The sequence below is a fragment of the Marmota flaviventris genome, unplaced genomic scaffold (genome assembly GCF_047511675.1).
Source record: "Marmota flaviventris isolate mMarFla1 unplaced genomic scaffold, mMarFla1.hap1 Scaffold_61, whole genome shotgun sequence".
NCBI classification, from domain to species: domain Eukaryota; kingdom Metazoa; phylum Chordata; class Mammalia; order Rodentia; family Sciuridae; genus Marmota; species Marmota flaviventris.
The window spans coordinates 461,640-485,369 of NW_027288407.1; the positions used below are offsets into that span (position 1 = coordinate 461,640).

Genomic DNA, 23,730 nt, shown 5'->3' on the forward strand with positions numbered 1-23,730 from the left:
CAACTAATTTATTTCAACTCTCACCGGCACTGCACTCATACTTTTTCGCCAATGCCACTCACATAGCCCTTCCAGCAACCCCCCACACTGGAAATCCCCCCTCCGGCACTTCCCCAACCAATGGGAACTCTCTGGGAATCCTCAGGAGAACTCCAAAATAGAGCAAGAACTTCAAATTAGCAGGCGCCCAAGGCAGCAAGAGCCACCCCATTGCCCGACAGTAAAGGTCAAATATTCAATGCAATCAATCTAGCATCACAGCAATTAGATATAGCTTAACTCAAATCATCATCTCAATGGTTCCCTGGCTTAACCTTTCAAACATTCCTTGTCACCTTTCAAACATTCTCTCTGGCAAATGCCAGGCTTCATTCTGACTGGCTGTGGCTCTCAACAAAGAAACAACAGCTAGAATTTATCTCAACACCCCTTTACATACAAAATATAGGTTGTCATTGAATATGTTGGAAGTTTAATCAAGGTTTATTCATTAGAGAACAGGCTGATCTAGAGAGAATGTAAAGTACCACAAAGTCCTATGTTTTCAAAACAGAAAGAAATGTGAGATATATAGGCATTGAGAAGAATTTTTTTTTTAATTTTTTCTTTGTTTATTTTATTTCATTTTTTAAATAGAAAGCAAATAGAGGAAAAAGGAGACCAAGGTGGGAAATATAATTACTGACAGGACTATGAAACATTAAAAAATAGAATCTAGATTTCAGAAAAGAAAGATTTGACATATTGTATTTGGAGATGTGAATGGCATGAGTGTCCATGATAAGAATGTTGTAAGCTTCTGAAAGAAAATTGATATGGTGAAAGAAGCTTATGTAACTCAGATCCTCACTTAAGCCACTTTCTGCCCCCCAAATAAGCCATGCTAGGTAAACCACTGCTTGACTCTACTGCTGAATACTGAATAAAGAAAAGATTGCCAACAAAAGGTTTGCTTCATACCTTCCACCTTTGTCATGTTTGTGTCATTTATGCTATTGTTAATCAATCCAAAATTATACAAACAGTAATGACATTTCAGCCCCTTTGAAATTTGTCAGTGAATTCCTGACCATTTTGATGGAGGCTCACAGCAGGCCTAGCAGGTGCCCTGGAGAAGACTTGGACCTGAATGGCAGCATTAGAATCTTATTTTCCTCCTTCTGAAATTAATCAATATTTTGAGATGACTTTGTGGCTGGAGGCAGAAATCAGGAATCATTTCAGAAGAATTGAGTCAGCTCAGAAATGTGTCAAACCCAGCTGTGCACTTGGCTCAGTAGTTGACTGGTCACAAATATCTGCAGTGGCCTCATGATTGGCAGCCTTGCACAAAGAAAGATCAACTTGGTGCTTGTCAGGTTTCCAGGTAAGTCACATGGATCCCAGGCATTGGGCACTCACTTGCCTTCCTAAAAAACCTGCAAAGCCACTATCCAGTTGTTCATTCTTATGAATTATGTAATGCTGTTTGCTATGAAAGAGTATTAGTCAGGTATCTGGTCAAGAAACATTTGAATGTTTTCGTTTTTGCTTTCAGAACACTGGTACCTCCATGAAAACAAGCCCACAATACTTTTTTAATCATGAGTTATTTGGGGAAAAAACATCAGGGTGTTTTATTGGCAGCCAGATTATACTCTAAAGTTCATTGTATTTACCAACCATCACCTAATCATATGCAGCAAAGATTCCAGATGAACTGAGCCTAAATTGACGACCATCCCAAATATGAGCTAATAAGTTTTAGAATGAGTTAATTAGTGACAGATAATTAGTTAATTTATTCACTATAGGCTGGATGCCAGGTTTCAATCACATGATGTGCAGAGGTTGTATGAAAAACAGCAGTCATCTTATAGACAGTGATTTATTTTTTCTTCATTAAAATTTTGTTGACTCTCTTAGTAAACTGTATTGAACTATAGAAAAATATTTATAGACATATATGCCTTTAATTGTGAAAATATTCTCCCACTACCTTATAAATTTGGTGTGAATATTAGCACAATTATGAAAGCCAAATATCTCAGTCCTGCCTCTAGACATTATGGAAAATATAATTTTTTTAAATAACAAAAAAGAATTCGTTGAATGATTTTAATGGAGGAAAAAATGATTTGTTGAGACACATAAGGAAAATTGACAATATTAAAATCATATTTAGGATAGACTACAAAGAAATCATAATTAATAAAAGAATAAGTGCAAATCATCCAGAAAGATTTTTTAAAATTTGAAAATGCCTTTCCCCCATAAGCCTGCAGAACCATCATTGGATGATGATAGCAGCATAAAATATTTTAGGTTCTAAGGTGGAGACTAAAGAAAAAGAAAAATGTTGATGGCTTCAGAAGTTCTTTTTCTCCTTATAAGTTTTTTTCTTAATTTTTATTACTTTTAATTTGGTGGAGAGATACTGAAAAACTTCCATGGCCCAGGGAGAATTGCCCCACCTCTCCACCTCCTATGCCCTCCACCCATATTTTTTCTTTTTTTTTCCTCAATCCACCTTTGTCCCCTCCTCCACACTGTCCTTTCCCCAGTGACAGGACTTGGCAGCCGTCACTGTTGGGGAGGAGGAGGGAGGGACGGCCTTGCTCCTGAGCCCCCTCCTCTGCTCCAGAGCTGGTGTGGTCCAACTCTCTCATGCTGAGATGAGGAGGAGGAGGGGGAGGGTGGAGCAGGGAGAGGAGGAGGAGGAGGAGGGGAGGAGGAGGAGAAGGAGGAAGAAGAGTGGAGGAGGAGGAGGAGCGGGAGGGGTGGAGCAGGAGGAGTTGCTAACAGGAGGAGATATAACAAGGGAACTTGGCGGCGGCAGCCTCAGCTACAGCTTTGGCAGCGAAGGTCAGCGCCCTGGGCAGCAGGCACCTGAGGGACCTATGACAGGAGCCAGTCACCGCGCCTTCCTCAGGGGCTGCGAAGGCGGGTGGGAGGTAGGCGGGGTCTCCGGGTCCCCACCCCGGGCTGTGAGTGCCCACACGGAGCCCCGAGGAGCCGAGCGCCCCCAAGAGGGCTGTTTCTGGGTGCGGGCACCGCTGCCCGAATGTGCGGAAAAGGGGAGCTGCATCCCAGAGGCGCCATGGAGCTGGGGAGTTGGGGTTTGGGGTGGGGAGGGCGGGAAGCGCGGGGGAGAAGCGGAGTCGCGGGAGAGAAAGGAGGCCTCCAGCGCCTCGGGAGAACTCCGGAGACGAGTCCCGGAGCGCGAGGCGGGGGGAGGCTGCAGCCCCCGGTGCAGGCCAGAGGTGAGCGCCGAGGCGGGGGCGGGGGGGGGGCGCAGGCGCGGCCCCCACTGGAGAAGCGAGCGCCTGCCGCCCAGACTGGTGCGGGGTTGGAGACAGCCTAGGCTCCAGCTCTCCCCAGGGCAGCCAGGGGAGGCAGGACTCGGGAAGTGCTGGGGGTGTGTGAAGGTGAAGCGGAGTGTCAGAGGCAACCCCCGGCTGAGCCTCTAGGAGGAGAAGGAGGAGGAGGGGAGCCCCGCCCCGCAGGCGGCCGCCCTTGTCCGCGCCAGGGGCAGAGACAGGGGCGCCACACTACAGGGCCTGACAGGAGGGAGCTGCAGCGGGCAGGGCGGCGGAGGCTCTGGCAGAGGAGGCCAGTCCGTGGATGGGAGCCAGGCCAGCAGCGGTTGGGGCGGGAGCCTGGGGCGGGGAGCCAGAGCCAGGGGTGGGGAGCCGGAGCCAGGGCCTCAGAGGCGACAATCTCGCTCCCCCATGACTTAACTTTCTGGGTGGACATGTGTGCCAGAGGTGCACTGGGGCCAGCCGGGGCAGGAGGAGTCCACCCATATTTCAGCTCAAAATTGTATTCATGGAGTTCTTGATGTCTAAAAAAATTTGCTTTATGAAAAGAACCAACTACTCTCAACTTTTATTCATTGTAATTAAATTATTCCTTTGTACATGGAATAAAAAAAGAAATTATTAAATTTATTTGAAGACATCCGAATAACATTTGGTTATGCAGTCTGCCTATTTTAATATGACTTGCAAAATTGAAAACTGCAGAGGAATTCAAAGTCAATAGAAAAATCTCTAAACTTTTTTAAGGACATTCATCTCAAAATGTGGTTTTAAATTAGGCACTTCACCATCTGACACAGGAAGAGAAAGATAAGAAACCAAATAAAATACTAGCAAAGTCTGATAGAAACTCTCTTTCCAAAATTAGACTTATTAATCTTCACATGAGAGACTCCATTTTCTACAGAGGGCTTATTTTTTAATATACAAGACCCCCTCTCCTCCCCACTAAACTTAGAAAATTACACTGGTTTCTTGGGGCTTCTGCCCAAGTTTCTTCCTTATGAACCACTGACATTTCTGCAAACCTCCTCTAAATATTGTGAGAGATAGAAGTGGCTTTTTATTTGGAAAAGTAGTTGTGATTTAGGATTATCAGTGAAACCCCTTGGGGCTTTATTGAATCATGTCAACAGCTGTCAGTAATAATATGTACTTTGCTGGCCACAACATAATGTATTGATATGTATAAAACAATGTTATAAACTGGAAAAAAAATATGTTTTTTTATAATTTATATGCAGTCTTATGAATAATACAGAGATCTTTGTGAGCATTATGGTGCTGTAGATAATAAATTTACCCTGTTCTCTGGCCTGCCAAGAGAGTTGTAAAGCAGAATATATTGGTTCACCTTTGTGATAATAAGCAATTTTAGTATGTCAGTTCTAGCTACATTTACTTCTGAGGTCTTAAAGAATAGTGTGCTCTAAATGGTTCTTGGAGTGTTTATACTGGCTCTGACTCTCCTGGGTAATGTTTCAGTGAGTGATAGGATCAGATAACAAGTGGCACTATTTCTCAAGTATTGATATTGTGATATCTCCTGTAGTTTTATTGCCTGGAGTAGCTGATTTTTTCTTAACTGGATCTGTAGTTGTTTGTATGTATTTTTAATATGATTTTTTAAAAGTGGTTTATAGACTTGTGTACATTTTCTAAGTGATATCACCCTTCTTTCTCAGTTATTTTTGCATGGATCAGGAATCAATAAGTCCTTACTGTTCTTGTTTTATCTTCTTGACAAAATACAGACACCCTTATAGGAAATGTTTCTCTTGAAACTGAAATAGCGATCAATTCATGACCTCTTCATGTGTTCCAAATGGTAACAAGACATCTGCATTGGTAGCAAATCATAATTGATTATATAAATTTAATTTAGAGTAACATGTTTACATAAACTTTGTGAGAATAGCCAAGCTTTCTGTGTTTATGAATTTCTCCTACAATAACAGTAAGGGTGGTGATTTTTGCAAAGGAAGAAAAACTCTGATATTCAATCATTCTTTTGGCTGATAACATACAACTGAATTTTCAACATGTTGTAATTTCCTCACAGGATAACAAAGAAGAAATAAATTTATAAGCAGCACTTTATTGAAGGTAATAGCTTTTCTACAAGGGGTGAAACATTTCATTTTGTTCTTATTTTCTTAAAACAGCATAGACTAATTCTGCGAAAGTATTTAAGCACTTTATTTATTTATATACATTTTTGGATGTTGATGGGTCTTTATTTTGTTTATTTTGTTTATATGCAGTGCTTAGATGAAACCCTGTGCCTCAAACATGCTAAGAAAGTGTTATACCATTGAGTCACAATCCCAGCTCCAGGCACAAACACAGGTCTTTCAGGTCTTTCTTGATGTGTAGAATTTCTCACCCATGCCTCTGCTGTCTTGATCTAAGTATCCATACTTTTACTTCACACTGATACAGTGATTTGATGCGCATACACAATACCATTTACTGCAACAAAACAGCATGGTTTATAACTTAAATCAATTTGAAGCATTCAAGCTAATTAGAGTCATAAAGCTATAAGAATAGGGCCTTTTAATCCACTGGTATATTAACCTATTTAAGATGGTTGGGCTTTTTATACAAAAAATCCTGAAGTAGTCCTGAAGAATATTTGGATTGAAACAGGTGAAAAAAAATGGTTGAGGCCCACTGCTCTTTTGTGTTTCACTAGTATTAATGCAGAGACCATTAGGAGCAGCACACTAGCTGAGCTGAATAAAGATGGCCAATTTAAAAGAAAATCAGAATTTATATAATACAGGACCTTTTAGATCACATCAGGTTGACTCCTTTGGAAAGCAACTGTGTAAGCTATGCAGCTCACAAGACATGACATGGATCATCCACATTCCACATGGCTTGTGAGGCCTCTGTTTGGCAGCAGAAGACCCTCAACACTGGCTCCCACAAAAGAGGATCCTGCAGTCCAATATTGGGATTAGAAAATTGTAGTAAACTATGGTGAAAGCAATTTTGAAGACAGATGCCTTCTGTTTGTTTCCAGAAAAAAGACAGTAAGGAAAATATGAGTGAAAAAGTCCTTTTCCATGAACTTCTATTTGTTTTGCTTTATGAGCATACCCTATAGAAGAAAATAGAATTCTGACTGTGAGGGGAAATCTGGACCTTCAGTGATTGTTATAGAAGAATAGGAAATGTTGACACCAAGGGTATGCTATCAAATACTTAGCATAGGACTGCCTACTTCTTTGAGAGAGGCTTTGTGGTAAATAGAAAATGCTGGTAAAATCTTTTCTTTTGGTTTCATGAAGCCTAGAGCTTTATTTGATGTTTGAGATCCATTGTGCTTTGAAATATAATCTTCTTAGCATCCCTGCCATAGGTTTATATGAAAGGTGATTTAGCGTACTGTGGTGGGCTAACATCCATTGCTTCTTTCCATGGGAAATATTTTGTACTAAAAAAAAAATACTCTTTAATAGGGAATTTTATTCATCATTGAGTGGAGGCTTTCTTAAAATGCTTTTATTCAAACACACCCTTTTTGAGAGAGAGAGAGAGAGAGAGAGAGAGAGAGAGAGAGAGAGAGAGATTTTTTAATTTTTTTTTTTTAGTTTTTGGCGGACACAACATCTTTATTTGTATGTGGTGCTGAGGATCGAACCCAGCCCCATGTGCATGCCAGGCGAGCATGCTACTGCTTGAGCCACATCCCCAGCCCACTCAAACACACCTTTTATTTAAAATATAGAAATGACTGGCTTACAAAGCCAGTTATGTAAAAAAAAAATTCAGACACTTTAAAATAAAGTAAACAGATCACTCATATTATATTTTCTACAAAAATATTTCATTTACCATTATATTTAGAAAAATATAAAAGAATCAAATTATTTCACATACATAGAAAAGTTAACCTTAGATAAAACATATATACATTTATACATAGTGTTCTAGAGTGCACATGCACATACATATTCTAAAATATATATAAGATTTCATCGACTTGGAGGAAAATTCCAGGAAGTATCTAGTATTGATATTATTTAATAAACTTTCATGAATAAGTAATTACAAAATCGTGTCTAAACTTGTGAGTAATAGTTTCATATGTGATCTATATCCCAAGAAAATAGGTTTTCAGAGATTTATCAGAGGATAAATAATCTGTCGTTTCTCACAGTCTTATCATGCATTCACTACTTTTCTTATTTTTAGCATGGATTCTCTAGTACATTAAGACTTCTTTCTTCATTTGTATATTTAGTTTTCCACTTCTACCTATTTTGTTTTACTTTGTTAATCACTCTTTGTATTCTGTCTTTCTCTATCTCACTCAAAGAATAAATTTAAATGAGACAATATATTATTTTTTAATAAATGAATATATTTTAGTTGATTCAAAAGTATTTGCTTTTTTCCATAATATGTTACACTTATTCTTGAGTATTACAAACTCCACAATTGAATATATAAAACATTTCAACATATATAAACATGTTTTTTTTTAATTTTTGTATTTAAATATTTTATTTCCTCTGAATTTTCTCACAATCTTTTATAACATAATTTTTAGATTTTATTCTAATTTGTTATAAAATACAGTAGAATGCATTGTAATTCATATTACCCAAATAGAGTACAATATTTCATATCTCTTGTACACAACAGAGGCACACCATTCATGTCTTCATACATGTACTTAGGATAATGACATCCATCTCATTCCATCACTTTCCTATCCCCATGCTCCCTTTCTTTCCCTTCCTCCCCACTGCCTTATCTATAGTTTTTTTTCTATTCCTCCCATGCTTCTCCCTCCTTTCCATTACATATCAGAAATTTTATGTGAGAGAAAACATTCAGCATTTGGTTTGGGGGGATTGGCTTACTCCACTTAGCATAATATTCTTCAGCTCCATCCATTTACTTGCATATGCCATGATTTCATTCTCTTTAATGATGAGCATTATCCTATTTTGTATAAAAAGAACATTTTCTTTATTAATTCATATACTGAAGGGCATCACAGCATACTACAAAAATGCAGCTACAACAATATTTATAGTAGCACAATTTAAAAAAATGATTTTAACTATCAGATTATAAATGCTTTTTCTAAAAATCTGATATAAAGGTATAAAAATGCTACATGGTTTCTATTGAACATTGTGGATGTTGAAGGTGTTGAATATTTTCTTATATATTTATCATCAGACATACTATTATTTCTACTAATAAAATGTTTCTAAAATGAAAATATTAAATGGAGAAGCCAATAAAGTAATAGCCTTGCCTCATAATGTATTAGGTGTAAGACTTTGTGAATATTATAGTATTTTTAGGTGTAAAACCTTAGCTAGATTTCATTTGAATCTTAGCTTTTCTCACTTAGTAACTTTATAAACTATGACATATCACTTAACTCTGGGATTCTCAGTTTGCTTATCTGTCAATTATTAATAATTGCTCTCAGATTTTTCTGGAAAATTTGAACATGCCCAACATTGTTTTCTTTTTTAAAAATATTTATTTATTTATTTTTTAGAGAGAGAGAGAGAATTTTAATTTTAATTTTTTTGTTTTTTTTTTTTAGTCTTTGGTGGACACAACATCTTTGTTTGTATGTGGTGCTGAGGATTGAACCCCGGCTGCACACACTCCAGGAGAGCGCGCTACCTCTTGAGCCACATCCCCAGCCCTGTTTTCTTTACTTATATGTTATAAAAGAATTTTTCAGAGTTCTCTAAAATAAAGTAGCCCTGAAAAAAAGCAAGTGCTCTATACACTGTAGACATGCAGTGGTCATAACTTTTGAGATCAGAACTACATGAAGCTTGGTTTGTATACTCCATCAATTCAAATTTTGTAAACAAGGGACAAGACAATGTTTTTATACCATGAAGAAGACCTCATAGCAGGACAGGTACACACTGCAGTCACTTATCTCCATGAAGTCCCAATATCACATCCACTTATCACATCCACCACATTTGCAAAAAGACATCTCATTACATCAAAACGGGTATATGAGATGTAACCTCACTAAAAGTCTCACCAAGCACAAAAAAATTTGGACACCATACATGGGAGGGAGGAAGCCAGGACCAGATCAAACAGAAACTGCTTGCATTAAGACCTGTAACCACCTTGGTGATGTAGCTGAACACAAAGAAAAATCAAAGCATGAGTATTGGGGTTTAGAGATAAGTGTGCAAAAGGCTTATTTGTTCTAAGGCAAGGAAGCAATGTAAACCATAATTGTAACTATACACTTATAAATCACAATTTTAAACAAAAGGACAGAAAAACAGGCAGAAGTACCGAATTAAAGAACAGGATAGAGTTTTTAACTCATAATAGAAGACTTGACAATCCTTACCAAAGGGGTGAATATGTCCAGAAATTTTCCTTTATGAAGGTAATTTGTGGAAGGAGTGAGTTTTTCGTTTCTGAAGAAAATTTTTGCAGAAATTATAGGATAAGAGAAGGAATAGCAAAAGCACAAAAGTCACAGAAGGAAGCTAGAGTCTAGTAAGATGTTCAGTTATAGGGTTGGGGATATAACTCCGTTGGTAGAGTGCTGGCCTCACATTCACAAGGCCATGGGTTTAATACCCAGTACCACCAAAAAAAAAGTTCAGTTACAAATTTTTATTGTGTTTATCATGATGCCATTTAGAATTATTATTAGTATTATTATTTAAATCAGGAATTGAACCCACAAGTGCTTAACTACTGAGCCAAACCCCAGCTCTTTCTTTTCTTTTTTCTTTCTTTCTTTTTTTTTTTTGAGACTTAATCTTGCAGAATTTCTGAGACTGGCTTTGAGCTTGCAATTCTCATGCCTTAGTCTCTAGAGCCAACCAAGATTACAGGCATTCGCCACCATGCCCAGCTTGGAATTTTTTTTAAGTTATTTTATTTTTATATATCAGGACTTCATCTGACAATGATTGTATTTTCTTTTGCTAATGTTTTGAATAGAATCTGTACCTTATACCACAAATAACCTAAAAACTCACTCTTTATGTAAATATGATATCATCTTGGCGTGAGTGGAATGACTACAGTTCTTGAAGTGACTCCCCAAGTATTGTCAAGCATAATGTCAAATCTTTGATATTGTTCCATAAGAAATTTGGAAAAGAATGTGGCACATTAAATGTATATTCTAAAAAATTAAAAAAGCCTTGAAAAATATGTTCCAGATGCTTGTGCTTTAATCCATTAGGAGTAATGTTTTAGACTGTATAGTTGAGAAAATAAATGTTGTTTAGAACCCCACATCTCAGTGATTTATTTAATCAATGTTTATTTCCCACTCTAAAAGGTCTAAAGTGAACAAAATCTAATGGTCAGGCAGGTCTACTGGGTGGCTTACATCTGAGATAGTTTTCAGAACTCTGGGGTTCCTGCATTTCATGGGTTTTATGAATCATTTTTCCTCTACAATTTGTTAGTATCACAAGAGTAGGTGTTTCCATCAAAAATATCCACCTTAGTCTCCCAGACTTTAGAAATCTTCACTTTGTGATGGTGTGCTGTGGGAGAGGCATTAGCTTTCAGAATCAGTTTCAGCCTTCAGCACACTTGTTTGTGCTACTTGCCATCTTGAAGGATTTTTCCAGCATAAAGTATGCTTAGACAGTTATTTTGTGTATGGAGAAAAACTTGAATTTTTATTTAACTTGCCTCTTGGCTGACTCATGTCTCTTAACCAGTGATGAATTTCTATTAATAATTTTACATGAATAATAAATGAAAAGGCATATTTAATAGGATAAAATTATAAGTAAAAATAGAATGAGCCATTATGCCTTCATTAAGATTGCCAAATGAGAAAGAAAATTAATGTATTTTAAATATTTGTATTTTAAAATTATTGTACTTAAAATATAGCAAATACGGTAATTTTAAAATTGTTTCTTTATCTTAATATATATGATTGAAACTTTATAACTTAAAGATTATTTTTTCAAACGTGAACTCAATGAATCACACCTCACCAGGTGCAAAACTCAAAAATGAAGGCAGAGAATTTGTATATTAAGAACAAGATTAAAAAATTAAAAAAAAAAAAAAAGATGGCTATTATAAAACCTGGAAGATAATGTTGAAAAAATTCTTCAGAATGAAAACAGAAGATTGGACAAGGAGAATAAATTTTCCTAACATGATTCTAAAATGAGAGAAATGAGATATGGAAAAGGGGAGATAGAACATGAAAAAATAAAATTCCCTACTGCTGAGTGGGAATGTGAATCTTCAAAGAGTTTAAAGTCTTTCCACAAAGTAAAAAGTGATCATGAATAAAGGTGCCAAACCCACAGTTGTCCCTGAGTTACCACCAGTCTCCCTGTCTAAAGACACAGGAGAAGTTCTTTCAAGTTTTTTGAGATAAGGTTTAAAACTAAACATCCAAGCCACTCAACCTTTCTTTAAACTAGGAGCTAAACATAAAGACCATGGTGTCTACACAGACTTTATATCCTGTGATATTACTGTGTCTGTGTTTTAAATAATTTCATCCGTTGCTTTATGAATTTTAAAAAATGACTATATTCTGTAATGGAGTCCTTTGTAAATTACCTGATAAATGTTGAATAAGAAAAAGTTATCTACCATAGCTAGAATATCAATTAGGACATGGTGAAAGGCATTAAAATTAATTAATCTAGAGAACTAGAAGTAAAAGTGTCCCAGAAATGAATGTAAATTTGCTAGTTTACATTTAACTTCTGGATTCTTACCATGTATCCATAAAAATATAAGATTTGAAGAAAAATATGTTTTAAGACAGTATGTACTAGTCCTTTGTCTTGGCTAAGGGAAGTCAGACCTCTTAAGACCAACTCCATTCCTCTTTGATATAGCCCTAAATGCTGTGTGGTCCTGCACTGGCTTTTGCCTTGTTTTTCAGTTCCTACTGTTCTGTAGCACTTTTTGTTCTGACATTATTTAAATAGTGCTCTCATTCTGGGTGGTTCTACACATTCTGTATTATGAGCAACATGCACAGGGTAATCATTAATTATTGAAGAAATACTAAGAAAATTTACTTCTAAAAATAGATAAAGAGAGCTAATTATTTTCTTTAACTGTTTTAAGACCTAAATATAATTACTCAAAAACTTGTTCTTCATTTTTTTTTTTTTTTTTTTTTTTGATGTCACAGTGGAAAGACGTGAGAGAGACACATGGACAGGCACAGGGGATGTATAAAATTTTCTGAGGTTAAACCTTGTTGTGCACACCCATTTCTCAAGTATTTGCTTAGAATTCTGACTTTTTTTCTCTAATATATTAAATCATTAAGATTTGGTAAATTAGAATGCTTATTAGTTTTGACTTTACATCAAAATTGATTCTGATATTTTCTTGCCAAGAATTTATTTATTTCATGATCCTCAGATTTTTGAGGCTTACTTAATATTCTTATCATCTTTCTCTTCTGCTTGCATTACTCAGAGACAGAATTGCTGTACTCTTTCATATGTATTTCTTAAGAGTAAAAACTTCAGAGTATTTTTTCGGGTATCAAAAGTATTTTAAATTAATCTCATGGTAAAACAACTCTAAATACTCCTTTCTATGTTTTTACATTTTCAAATTGAGGTTTTCTTCAGAGCATATTTTACTGAATATTTGTGTTTCACAATAACAGACTCAGAAATTTCAGTCACTAAAAGCCATTTATTTACTGATATATGTACAATTTGGATTTTTAATTTTGTGCAGCTACAATAATATTTGATAATAATATTTATGATGCTTTCATGAACAAAAGTATATTACAAAAATAGATGTATTTCACTATACCTTAATAAAAATGGACATGTGCATTTATCATTATTTAAATATTTATTTTCACCTCTGGGTATATTTTACCAATATTATTATAAAATAAATCATATAACATTTATTACTTTATGTTTATTTCTTTGTACCATATTTATTTATTATGTTATTGTTCTATACATATTTCTGGTTAACACATTCTTTTTTTTAAAAGAGAGAGAGAATTTTAATATTTATTTTTTAGTTTTCGGTGGACACAACATCTTTGTTTGTATGTTGTACTGAGGATTGAACCCAGGCCGCACACATGCCAGACAAGTGCGCTACTTGACCCACATCCCCAGCCCCAGGTTAATACATTCTTAAAAAGAAAATGCTATTTAATAACCATAGCAATGGTATATTAAAGAGATTTTTAAGCTACTCTTTTAATACATATTTTCTTTTATCTTTCTAAAACCTTCTAGAATGTGTAAATTTATAAATATACACATTGAGAAACAAGAGATCCTATGGCAATAAGTAATATACCAAAGTGTCAAAACCTGATAAATTCAGTGCTAGAATTAACAGTTTTCCTGAATTGCAGGTCAATGATGTCTCTAATGCAGTTAGTAAGCAAAACATTAAAATAACTGTAATTGAAATGATTCAGCAAACTATTTGGCATGACTATATATGTCCTCAATTTTAATCAAATATATATTAGATTTATTTATAATATATAGGTTAATTTATTCCTTTATGATCATTATCTCTTTTTTGAGAAATGACCTCTAGTAAACAGCCTCATTTGGCCTCAGGATGTGTGTACAGTAAGAAAAAAAGTCTCAAGAGTTCTCTCTATTATATTCATAATATATTCACATATCCCCAAGGCCTTTCCCATACTGGTCAGTCACACACAGCAAGCAATTTGAAAGTTCATGAAGTTTTGCAATATAACATTGTTATCCTTTCAAGCTATTTCTAAGAATTCTGTGTGATTTATTGAAAACATCAAGGAAAATGAATATATCTTTTTAAACCCAGAACTTGAAATGACACTGGACTCAAGAGATCAAGTTTATGAAGACAGGAGTTATGTGTTATGGCTTCTGTTTATCTGCAGAAGAGCTGTCAAGGTGAAAGGGGTTGTGTGAGAATGGCCTTAGGCCTGAGCCTAAGCAACTCCTGTAATGCCAGATTCATGGGACCCCAATAGACCTCCAGGAGCTGAATCTGATGCAATCACACAAGAGTGTTTATTGTAAGCTCAAGCCTGGACTCACAACCATTTCAGATACAGTGGTCCCAAAGAGTGAGTCTTGACCCTTAATTCAGTGAGGATTAATAGATTTTGGGGGACACTGTATGCATCACAACATCACACAGCCAATCATTTCACATCACAGAAAAATCAAACAACAACTCTTAACATTGATTAGCACATTCATTGGCAGGAACAAGTTGTGTAAGGGTGATTGGTTAGTTCAAGTTGTGGATACATTTGAACTGATTGGTTTAGGCCATGAGAGGTTGCAAGAGTGTATATGATAAACTTGCCTAATCATTTTACCAATCAACAAAACTACTGGGAAGGTCACCTGATGTTTCAGGTATTTTCTGTGTCTCATGCATTTTGTGGTAGCTAGGGGGTTGCTATGGGTCCTAACCTAGTGTAACTGAGTCAGGATCACTTGGCACGGAAGATCTCTCCAGTTATTCACAGACAAACAACTCGGCAGGGTGGGTATAGTCCTAGTAGCATGGACAAGGGTAACTCCCCACTTTGGACAGGCTTTGCTCTGACGTAGAGGCTGGTTTCTCAAAAATGGAGTCACATCAGTTTCTCACTCCATTTAAAAAACTCAATTTTGAAACCTGAGGTCATTATTAGAGGTCATTTATCACCAGGCACACCCACAGAGCCCTCTAATATGGCCTCAGACAAATTACTTCCCCTCACCCTGATAAACTGAATAAAGCCTCTGGCAGGCTCTCCTCTCCTGATAAGAGTGAAAGGTGAGAATAGCAGGATGGAGACCACCAGACCAGATATTTCTGACCTCAGGGTAAATGAGAAATCTGGTGGCACCTGATAATTACAAGGTGTGGTAAAAAAAAAAAAAAAAAAAAAAAGTATAAAACTAGAGTGAATAAACAGGGATTCAGCCAGCCTAAACAAGTATGTACTCCAGCTGGAGAGCCTGATGAGGACCTACACTGCCATCCCATCACTTGCCATCATTTTCCTATTCTCTGTGTGATCCTCACTGCTCTCAAACTCTACCGCCTTGTTTGGACCTTTGTGAGAGCTGCAACTTCTCCCTGTGACCCTCTCCTCAACTGGTCATCCACCCCCCACCAGAAAAAGCCTGTTTTGGTTTGGGACCTGATCACTGCTGTCTGAGTGAGTGTGCATCTACAGGACATAAAGCCTAAGGCTTGAGAGTTTTGAACTTAGCATTCAGAGGAAATGTCTGTCACTAGCCTGTCATGATTAAATCTGTTTTGCAATGTTCAGAATTAATCTAAAATTGTTTTCTGGGAATTAATTAATCTAGAATTGCTTGCTGTTATTTGATTATCTCCATTGCAGTGTCTATCACTAAGGATTGTTGTTTTCTTCATTAGGAACCTATAGAGTAAAGTTGTATTAAGAATTTATGTGAATAAAGAATTGAAAGGGGCAGAAACACGTGGACATTCTTTATTTCTCCCCTTGACTGCATATGTCACAAATTTGCTCCCTGGAAACATGTTGTTATTATTTTTAAATTATCAAATTAAAGAATTCTTATCACTAAAGATTATTTTTATCTTCAATTCTAAATATTGACTTTATTTTTGGCATTATCTCTGTCCCTTAACTGTTATTGTTACTGCTGTTTACTGGTAATGAGGTCTTGCTTTCCCAATGCTGAAGTATAACACCAGAGAAGCACATCAAGGCAAGTTTAGAATGGAAAGTTGAAGCTTTATTAAAGGACAGCAGAAAAGAATTCTCCCTGGAGGAAGAGGGGGACCCAATGAAGTGGTACCCCCTTTCTCCACAGAAAAATCCTCTTCACCATGGCTGATTTGGGGACTGTCAGCCAAAAAGTCTCTGCAAAAGAGTTCAATGTAGCTAATGGTAGAGCACCACTGATTTAAATCAGTAGACACACCCCCCCAAAAAAGCAAACCAAAACAATAACAGCAAAAACTTATCTCTAAATTCTACTGTCGAAGGAGTACTTGATACTCGGTATTTGTTGATCTTTCTGGCCCCTCCTATGTATGCTAAATCTGTGTTTTGCTCTACTTTGTTTATATCTAATGAGTCTCATAAGCTACTTGCTTTTATGTTTAACTTCATCTCTTCTTTTTATTTGTGTCTCTTATTTTCTACTGCAGAATTGAATAATCTTAAATAATATGGCAAACACACATTACAAGAGATTATTATAGAATTAAGAGAGTTTGAAAAAAATGTTTGTTTTAGAAATGATGATGGAAGCTACTATGTAAAATTCATTTAGCTTATCTATCTTTGGAAATAGCCAAGAGGAAAACTTTTTTTGTTGGTGGTTTGTTTTTTCTAGGAATTTTACCTCTGAAAGAGAGGGCTTGGATCAAAGCAGATGTGGTAGAATTAAATTCTAAGTTGGTTTGTGCAAATGAAAAATTGGACCCAGGGTAAGTCCATTGATTTCTATTCATATCATCAGTGCGACAGGAACTGTGACCATCAGATGAGATGCAAGAAGTCAAGCGAGGGAGGAGGCAGGAAACCAAATGGACTTTCCAGAATTCCAGCTTCTACAACCACAAGAATATTCTTGGTGGAGTTCTGTCGGGCAGCTCAGTATCAAGACCTATGGTTCCTTAATGGAGGCCAATACCTGCCATAGAAGACGTTCCACCAGGGGGAGCCGATTTACCTAAATGAGTGAGCCATTTCATTTCGTAAATCACTGCTGGTAATTCACCTGTTTTTCTTGAAACTCAGCCACCTCTGAGAATTCTGTATTGAATGAATAAAACGAAACAAAGAAAGAAAGAAAGAAAGAAAGAAAGAAAGAAAGAAAGAAAGAAAGAAAGAAAGAAAGAACTGTTTCTCTTGGAGCAAAAGAAGACAGTAAGAATGAAAAGCAGTTACCAAGAAGTTTTGCTAATGTAGAGTCTTATAGGTGGATCCTCATTGTGGGATTCAAATGGGCTGTTTATGAGTATGCACATGTCTCAGTTTCACCCTAGACCTAGTCTGTTGAATTGATTCTGCCCTGCAAACAAGCTGCAAAAGGTGTTCTGCACACTGACATTCCATCACAGAGCTAAGGAATTATTTTAATAGCACAAAGAGAGAGAAGTTTTGTTTGCATTTGTACAAAATTAAAGCCCATTTTTGTAAATTTGACCTTTACCATTAGAACCATGAATGGGTGCAACTGAAGTGCAACAAATATTTCCCCATCATTATTTTTAAAAATGGGTTTCTCCAGGGGTGGTGGCACAGGCCTGTGATCCCAGCAACATGGGAGGCTGTGGCAGGAATATCACAAGTTTGAGTCCAGCCTCAGCAACTTAACAAGGCTCTAAGAAATTTAATGAGACCCTGTCTCAAAAATACGAAATTATAAAAAGCTCTGGGGATGTGGCTCAGCAGTAAAGTGCCCCTGGGTTAAATCCATGGTACCAAAAAAAAAAAAAAAAAAAAAAGAAATTAAAAAAAAAAATAATAATAAGTTAGCTATCATCACCTGATTGTGCCATAGAATACTAGAGTTTATTCCTCCCATCCAACTGTAATTTTGTACCCATTAACCAACTTGTTTCCCACTCCTCCCCTTCCCATTCTATTTATTATTATCATTATTATTATTATTATTATTATGTGTGTGTGTGTGTGTGTGTGTGTGTGTGTGTGTGTTTACTGGGGATTGAACTCAGGGTGCTTTACAATGGAGCTACATTCCCAGCCCTTTTTATTATTTATTTTGGGACAAGATCTCACCAAGTTGCAGAAAATCTCCCTAAATTGCTGAGGCTGGCTTTGAACTTGCCATCTTCCATCGTCTGCCTCCTGAGTCACAGATTACAGGCATGAGCCCACGTGCCCAGCTTGATTCCGTATCTTAAAATCTAATGATTTTTAAAAGGCCTAAAGTGACATTTCTAGATTGAGAGATTTACCTAAATGACAGTTTTAAGCTAAGATTCCTTCCTATCTCTTCAGCTCCCATTAGCTCTCCTACTATTTGATTCCTTGTGCAGGCTGCTAAACTCTTTGTGCTTTGGAATCTTCATATTGTGAAATGGGAAAAGTAACAGTGCACACCTATTCTTGCTTTCAAGAAGTTTAACAGTAGCCACAAAAATTATGGTCCCTGATCTGCAATTCTTGATTTTACATCTTGTGCTGTAGCCACTAAGAGCACAACTCATCTCCATCAATGTCAGGAAATAGCTGGGAGAACTTTTTTTCTTAAAGACAATAATAAGAACCAGGACTCTTCCAATTACAGGTTTGTCTCAAAAAGTGCATTTGCATTACAGCAACTTGCTAACCCAAGTGCCACCTGTTTCTGTGGCTTTTTAGCCACTGAAACAAGAAGTACCTGCGGGGCAGAATTTTCCAAACTTCCCTGCTCAGAAGACTCACCAAGAGTGTTTAAAACAAACAAACAAACAACAACAACAACAACAAAACCCCCCCACACAATTCTAGATCTAGAATACAAATATAGATCCTCATCTGATTTAGTAGGTGTGGGAAAAGAGGCAGGCATCCGTGTTTTAATGAGAGTCCTCAGGAAAGCCTTATCTGTTGAGAATGTCGCTGGAGGACATTGCTGTCCCTTATAGTTACAAAAATTGATTTCCTTTGTGTTATGGTTTGGAGCCGAGGTGTTTCCCCAAAGCTCCTGTGTCAATGCAGGAATATTCAGAGGTGAAATGATTAGAATATGAGAGCTGTAACCTAATCCTTCCCTCCTAGTTTGAATGGAAGGACAGGATGGTAACTGGAGGCAGGTGGGGCCTGGCTGGAGAAGGAGGTCCCTGGGGGCGTGTCCTGGAAGGTGCATCTCCCACATAGCTCATCCTCCTTCCCTATCTCTGCTTTCTAGCTGCCTTGAGCAGAGCAGCTTCCCTGTTCCACGCCCTTCTGTCACGATCTTCTGCCTCACCTTGGGCCCAGAGCCACGGGAAGTCAGCTGACCATGGACTGAACCCCTGAAATCTTGAGCCAAAATAAACTTTCTCTCTTGTCAGTTGTTTTTGTCAAGGTATTTTGGTCACAGCTACAAAAAGCTGGCTGAGGCAAACTGGTTTGAGTGGGAAGGAGCGGGGTGGGGGGTAGCTTTTTTATTTGACCTTGACCTCTACCTGTCTGACCTTGTGTTTGCTCATGCTCAGTTGTTGAAGATGGGGATAAGCTGGCCTTGGGCAGGGGTGTGAGGAGGTTAAGCAGCTGTGGCTGATAATAGGCATTTAATAATCAAAGCATATGACTATAACTAGTGTTTCTCGAATGTTCATTAGAGGTTTCTCAGAGACAATGCCTAAAAGGGGCTGTTCTGTTTCTTACTGGGCCAGCCAGCCTTGTCTGGGCACAGGCAACTTTCCAGAATGAAACCACATGTGGTGAAGGGAAGCTGGTTGGAGGAGTCCCTTCCACTGTGCTTCCCGTCACCCTCCCTAGGTCAGCTTGCTACAGGAGACAAATGATGGCATGGTGGTACACTCCATTCCAGAACTTGCCTTGAACTTTTCTCCTGTTCTTTGATGTTAGATTATCTTGCTGAAACCATTCAGGGAGCCAGACTCGCCTCCTGCAGCCTGTTGTCCCTATGTCTTCTTTTGGCAGGTGGCAGAATGTCCACCCAGAATGATCACTAATTCAGGGTGCCCTACTCAAGAGAATATTATCCTCATCCTTAAGGAGTGCTTTGGTTCCTCTCCATTGGAAGCCGACTGCTCTCACTGCCTGCAGGGACCTGAGTCTAAGGCTCTTCTCCAGGCCTTACCAGACAGCATGAAACCTGAGCCCACGTTGCTCTCTCCAAGAACAGGCCATAGAGAGAGAAAGCAGAAGCGGTCTTGGGCTCCTGTGGCAGGAGGAGGGCTTGGGTAATTGGATGTGGAACAGGCTGATCACCATGCAGATCCATTATTGTACTCCCCTGGAAGACCAAAGTGGCCCTTGTCCTGTTCGCTGGCTCACGTCCATCCTGTCTAGGACCTGAGTGTGCCTGAGTTATCCATGTTGACATTCTTGGTCCTGGGACTTGAACTTTATTAAGCACCTGTTTGGCTACATCATCTCATTCAGCACCTACCTTGTCTCACTAAACTCTCCTAGGAGCCTTATAAGCAGGTGTATGTACCATGTCATAAGCATTTTGTGAAGAAGCAGGTATCAAGACCTGTGTTCAAATTTCAGCTTCTCTGCTTACTAGCTGTGTGACTTTGGATAAATGACATAACCTTTCTGAGTTTCAGTTTTTTATTGTATTTTTGGCAGTACTGGGGATTGAACCCTGTGAAGCCAGATTTAAAGAGAGGTAGTTAGTGTAGCTAGGTAAATCAGGTCTGCTATCCAGTGTAATAGAGAAAAACGGAGTCAGTCTAATAACGAAAATGGAGTCTGGTGTGAGTCCAAGAAATCAGAAACTGCAAGTGGAAGATTGAAATGTTAATGTCCCCAAGGCCCCGTGCCCCGGCCTAAAGAACTGTTAATGAAGCAGCTCCTAGCAGATAGAGAAGTGCTAATCAGTTCACCCCAGGCCCTTCCTGCCCCATCACTCCTCCCCCAGCTGCATGGGCCCACCTGTTTCCCACCTTTGACCTTCCCTCCGGCATCCCCCATCCCAAGTAAGATAAAGACAGGAATGCAGAAGGACAAAGAAAACCTTAAATATAAATGGGAAGGACTTCCTCATACCATGGAGAAGGGTCCCCTTCTTCCTCTGGGGAGAAATCAGTTTCTAGTCTCCACTTGCCTGGGTGTTCTTCTCTGATGTTGCGGAAACAAGGACTCATCAAAGTAACCATCATCTGAGTTGCTCTACCACTGAGCTACATCCACACTGATTTTTTTTTTTTTTTATTTTGAGATGGGGTCTTGGCCAGTGGCCCCCATTGGCCTCAAACATGCAATCCTTCTGTATTGGCCTCCCGATTAGCTGGGATTATGGGTGTCTACCACCATGGCTGGCTTCAGATTCCTATCTTTAAAACACGGGTAAAAACACTTGCCTCTGAGAATTCATATGGGGCTTAAACATCTTCATCCCGGGGGCTTGCTAGACTCACTGGGGCATTGTTATGCTCAAATTCAGGACCCCCAAAACACCACCAGAAACCAAGATCGATGTAAACAGGAAAGAGGTGTTTATTGTGAGCTAGCTCAGTCCTCCGTGCACACACACAGCAACTGGTGATGCTGAGAGGCCCTGAGCCCAGGGTTTGCAGCAGTTTTATACATTCTTTGGAGAAGGCAGGGACCCCCACATACATCATAGCATCTCTTAGCAAATCATCACACACCGAGGGAAAATCAAATAACAACTCTAAAACATGATTAGCAAATTCACTGGTGGGAACAGGTTGGGTAGGGGTGATTGGTTAGTACAAAAGGGGTATTCATTTGAACTGATTGGTTTAAGCCAAGAGGGGTGTTCATGCTGAACTACATGGTTTCCCAACATGTTATCAACCACCATAAACTACTGGGAGGGTCATATGGCATCCCAGGTATTTCCCTGTCTCATGCTGATTGGTGGCTGCTAGGGGGTTACTATGGATTCCCACCTAGCCTGACTGAGTCAGAGACACCTGGAACAGCAGATCTCTCCAGTTATTTGTAGATAAAACAAATTAGCAGGTTGGGAATGTGCCTAGGAGTGCTCTGTGGGTCTTTCCAAGGACAAAGGTCATGTCCCTTCCTTGGACAGGCTTTGCTCTGAGGTAGAGGCTGGTTTTTCAGCATAGTGTTTATATTCCTGAAAGTGGTTACTGCCATTCCCCCGGTATGCTACCTGGCATGTAGTAGGTACTCAATAAAAACTTCTTCAGAGAGTACACAAAAGAGTGGCAGTTCATCAGTTGATCAATAAGAATGAACTGTCTCCTTGAAGCAAAACCCTGTCCTGGGAACTGTGGGGGTCCAGGTGAACAATGGTGAAAATTTGTGTTTATGTAGTGTTTTATAACTTACAAAGTACACTAATATTCTTTCTTTTAAAACTCCCATCAAACCCAAGACAAGAAGGGTATTCTTATTAGTGTCTCTGGAGTTATCCCAGGAGAGGTTAGGGAATGGCTGAGACCCTTAAGTGCTTCCCACAGACGGAGGAGAATCATTACAGAGCAGAGGTCAAGGGATCTAGCAATAAGGAGGCACTTGGTGACCTTCCAGAAGGCCCTTTCATGAGAGTGGTGGTGACAGATGCCAGGGCTTGGTCACTAAGGAAGGTGTGGGCAGGAGGAAATGACATCAACCTCTTGGCACTGAGGCAAGGCAGAACTGGGACAGTAGCAGATCCAGCAATGGCTTTTTCAAAATAAGGGTGACCTGTGCATGGTTACCCCCTGGAAATGACTTGTTCTAGCTGATTTATGACAGCCCAAACTTGGAAAGGGATAAATCATGGCAGCTGAAGAATCACTTTGAAAAATGACTCTCCTTCACGAGAGAATTCTCCATAGAATCAAAGTGGCTGGTACACAAAGAAAAATACACTCGGCCTCCATGTAAAGTAAGCACGACTTTGAGGAAGAATGAGAGGCCATTTTGCTGATAAGATTGACCAAGAGGAAATAGTGTGATAGGACAGACAGGTGGTGAGAAAGTGGGCAGGAGGCCACTGTCACCCATCCTGTCGGGAGTGGAAGTGGGTGCACTTTTGGGGAGAATAGGATTTTGAAAATGTCTGCTGCATTTGATGTGCACATTGTCCACCTAGTAATTTTACTTTTGGAAAATTATCCGGTGAGTATACTATGTATCATCCTATAGATATATGCATATCTCTTGCTATGGTGTGAGTATGGTTTGCCCCCTCTGAAACTATATTGAAATGTAATCCCCAATAAGAAAGGGTGGAAACTTAATCCATCTATGGGGCCCTTTGAGAGATATTTAGATTAAAGGAGATCATCAGGATAACGTCCCCATGATTAAATTCTGGTGTCCTAATAAGAAGACACAGGGAGATCAGGACAAATACATAGTGGGTGTGTGCTCTTTCTCTAACCATGTGATGCTCTAGGCCACCTCAAGACTCTGCCAAGCAAGAAGACCGTCCATAGATATGACCTTGTGGTATTGTGTTTTTAGCATCAGAAAATAGACTAATATGTTTTAATAAATGTATAAAGATATATTCACAGGCACTATTTGATGTGAAAAGTGGAATCTAAGAAAACACACTGAGAGTATTAAATATGCTTCTAGTCATTATGTATTGCTTTCTTCCACAATTAGGAGATCTGTATTTCTTCAAATATTTCACTAGTCAGCTCATGAAGAAATAATTTTTTTAACAAATTAAAATTAACTAGGTAGAAATGTAGAATAAACTAGACATAATTACAGCTGTTAAAGAAAAACTGTATATGTGGCAGTTTGCCAAAGAACACTTGTCTTATTCAAAGACTAAAAGTATGTAATATC

At 38.4% G+C, this 23,730-nt stretch overlaps 1 long non-coding RNA gene across 1 annotated transcript; it reads left to right on the top strand.

Moving 5' to 3' along the window:
- Positions 1 to 2,804: 2,804 nt before the first annotated feature.
- On the top strand, positions 2,805 to 16,979 carry LOC139704447 (uncharacterized). Its single transcript, XR_011706357.1, has 3 exons — positions 2,805 to 2,933; positions 5,362 to 5,405; positions 16,781 to 16,979. It is a non-coding gene; the product is annotated as an uncharacterized lncRNA (long non-coding RNA).
- Positions 16,980 to 23,730: the final 6,751 nt, after the last annotated feature.